Source organism: Schistocerca americana, unplaced genomic scaffold, assembly GCF_021461395.2.
Source record: "Schistocerca americana isolate TAMUIC-IGC-003095 unplaced genomic scaffold, iqSchAmer2.1 HiC_scaffold_37, whole genome shotgun sequence".
Classification (NCBI taxonomy): domain Eukaryota; kingdom Metazoa; phylum Arthropoda; class Insecta; order Orthoptera; family Acrididae; genus Schistocerca; species Schistocerca americana.
The window spans coordinates 2734893-2739092 of NW_025726093.1; positions in this window are offsets into that span (position 1 = coordinate 2734893).

Here is a 4200-nt window from a genome sequence, read left to right on the forward strand (position 1 = left end):
ATTGCATCGGAATTAAATACAAAAGGCACAATGCCGAATTAAGTACATGAAGGCCAACACATCTTACTGACTGTGTTTTGAACCATTCCTGTGACACTAGTTATAGATTCCGATGCTTCACTCCAGGTATACTGTATCCCTTGGACCATCTTATTGCCGATGAAACACAGAAATTGCATCGGAATTGAATGCAAGAGGCACAATGCCGACTTAAGTCCATGAAGACCGATACTTCTTACTGACTACGTTTTGAACCATTCCTGTAACACAAGTTATAGATTCCGATGCTTCACTTCAGGTTTACTGTATCCCTTGGACCTTCTTATTGACGATGAAACACAGAAATTGCATCGGAATTAAATACAAAAATCACAATGCCGACTTATGGGCAAGAAGACTGACTCTTCCTACTGACCATTCCTGTGACACTAGTTATATATTCCGATTCTTCACTTCAGGTTTACTGTATCCCTTGGACCTTCTTATTGACAATGAAACACAGATATTGCATCGGAATTAAATACAAAAGGCACAATGCCGACTTAAGTACAAGAAGACTGACTCTTCTTACTGTCTATGTTTTGAACCAATCCTGTGACACTAGTTAGAGATTCCGATGCTTCACTGCAGGTTTACTGCATCCCTTGGACCTTCTTATTGACAATGAAACACAGAAATTGCATCGGAATTAAATACAAAATGCACAATGCCGATTAAGTACAAAAAGACTGACTCTTATTACTGACTATGTTTTGAACCGTTCCTGTGACACTAGTTATAGATTCCGATGCTTCACTTCAGGGTTACTGTATCCCTCTGACCTTCTCATGGATGATGAAACACAGAAATTGCATCGGAATTAAATACAAAAGGCACAATGCCGCCTTAAGTACAAGAAGACTGACACTTTCTACTGGCTATGTTTTGAACCAATCGTGTGACACTAGTTACAGATTCCGATGCTTCTCTTCAGGTTTACTGTATCCCTTCCGTCCTTCTTATTGACGATGAAACACGGAAATTGCATCGCAATTAAATACAAAAGGCACAATACCGACTTAAGTACAAAAAGACTGACTCTTCTTACTGACTATGTTTTGAACCATTTTTGTGACACTAGTTATTGATTCCGATGCTTCACTTTAGGTTTGCTGTATCCCTCTGACCTTCTTATTGACCACGAAACACAGAAATTGCAACGGAATTAAATAAAAATGCATAATGCCGAATTAAGTACCAGAAGACTGACTCTTCTTATTGAATATGTTTTGAACCATTCCTGTGACACTAGTTATGGATTCCGATGCTTCACTTCAGGTTTACTGTATCCCTCTGATCTTCTTATTGACGATGAAACACCGAAATTGCATCGGAATTAAATGCAAAAGGCACAATGCCGACTTAAGTACAAGAAGACTGACTCCTCTTACTGTCTATGCTTTGAAGCATTCCTGTGACACTAGTTATAGATTCCGATGTTTGACTTCAGTTTTACTGTATTCCTTGGACCTTCTTATTGATGATGAAACACAGAAATTGCATCGGAAATAAATACAAAAGGCACAATGCCGACTTAAGTACATGAAGACCGACACTTCTTACTTACTATGTTTGAGCCATTCCTGTGACACTAGTTATAGATTCCGATGCTTCACTCCAGGTTTACTGCATCCCTTGGACCTTCTTATTGATGATGAAACACAGAAATTGCATCGGAATTAAATACAAAAGGCACAATGCCGACTTAAGTACATGAAGACCGACACTTCTTACTGACTATTATTTTGAACCATTCCTGTGACACTATTTATAGATTCCAATGCTTCACTTCAGGATTACTGTATACCTTGGACCTTCGTATTGACGATGAAACACAGAAATTGCTTCGGAATTGAATACAAAAGGCACAATGCCGACTTACGTACATGAAGACCGACACTTCTTGCTGACTATGTTTTGAACCATTCCTGTAACACTAGTTATAGATTCCGATGCTTCACTTCAGGTTTACTGTATCCCTTGGACCTTATTATTGACGATGAAACACAGAAATTGCATCGGAAATAAATACAAAAGGCACAATGCCGACTTAAGGACAACAAGACAGACTCTACCTACTGACCATTCCTGTGACACTAGTTATAGATTTCGATGCTTCACTTCTGGTTTACTGTATCCCTTGGACCTTCTTATGGACGATGAAACACAGAAATTGCATCGGAATTAAATACAAAAGGCACAATGCCGACTTAAGTACATGAAGACAGACACTTCTTACTGACTATGTTTTGAACCATTCCTGTAACACTAGTTATAGATTCCGATGCTTCACTCCAGGTTACTGTATCCCTTGGACCTTCTTAGTGACGATGAAACTCAGAAAATGTATCGAAATTAAATACAAAAGGCACAATGCCGACTTAAGTACATGAAGACCGACACTTCTTACTGACTATCTTCTGAACCATTTCTGTAACACTAGTTATAGTTTCCGATGCTTCACTTCAGGTTTACTGTATCCCTTGGACCTTCTTATTGACGATGAAAGACAGAAATTGCATCGGAATTAAATACAAAAGGCACTATGCCGACTTAAGGACAAGAAGACTGACTCTTCCTACTGACCATTCCTGTGACAATAGTTATGGGTTCCGATGCTTCACATCAGGTTTACTGTATCCCTTCTACCTTCTTATTGACGATGAAACACAGAAATTGCATCGGAATTAAATACAAAAGGCACACTGCCAACTTAAGGACAAGAAGACTGACTCTTCCTACTGATTATTCCTGTGATACTAGTTATAGATTCCGATGCTTCACTTCAGGTTTACTGTATCCCTTGGACCTTCTTTTTGACGATGAAACACAGAAATTGCATCGGAATTAAATACAAAATGCACAATGCCGTCTTAAATACATGAAGACCGACACTTCTTACTGACTACGTTTTGAACCATTCCTGCAACACTAGTTATAGATTCAGAAGCTTCACTTCAGGTTTACTGTATCCCTTGGACCTTCTTATTGACGATGAAACACAGAAATTGCATCGGAATTAAATACAAAAGCAAAATGCCGACTTAAGGACAAGAAGACTGACTCTTCCTACTGACCATTCCTGTGACACTAGTTATAGATTCCGATGCCTCACTCCAGGTTTACTGTATCCCTTGGACCTTCGTATTGAGGATGAAACACTGAAATTGCATCGGAATTAAATACAAAAGGCACAATGCCGACTTAAGTACAAGAAGACCGACACTTCTTACTGACTATTATTTTGAACCATTCCTGTGACACTATTTATAGATTCCAATGCTTCACTTCAGGATTACTGTATACCTTGGACCTTCTTATTGACGATGAAACACAGAAATTGCTTCGGAATTGAATACAAAAGGCACAATGCCGACTTACGTAAATGAAGACCGACACTTCTTGCTGACTATGTTTTGAACCATTCCTGTAACACTAGTTATAGATTCCGATGCTTCACTTCAGGTTTACTGTATCCCTTGGACCTTATTATTGACGATGAAACACAGAAATTGCATCGGAAATAAATACAAAAGGCACAATGCCGACTTAAGGACAACAAGACAGACTCTACCTACTGACCATTCCTGTGACACTAGTTATAGATTTCGATGCTTCACTTCTGGTTTACTGTATCCCTTGGACCTTCTTATGGACGATGAAACACAGAAATTGCATCGGAATTAAATACAAAAGGCACAATGCCGACTTAAGTACATGAAGACAGACACTTCTTACTGACTATGTTTTGAACCATTCCTGTAACACTAGTTATAGATTCCGATGCTTCACTCCAGGTTACTGTATCCCTTGGACCTTCTTAGTGACGATGAAACTCAGAAAATGTATCGAAATTAAATACAAAAGGCACAATGCCGACTTAAGTACATGAAGACCGACACTTCTTACTGACTATCTTCTGAACCATTTCTGTAACACTAGTTGTAGTTTCCGATGCTTCACTTCAGGTTTACTGTATCCCTTGGACCTTCTTATTGACGATGAAAGACAGAAATTGCATCGGAATTAAATACAAAAGGCACTATGCCGACTTAAGGACAAGAAGACTGACTCTTCCTACTGACCATTCCTGTGACAATAGTTATGGGTTCCGATGCTTCACATCAGGTTTACTGTATCCCTTCTACCTTCTTATTGACG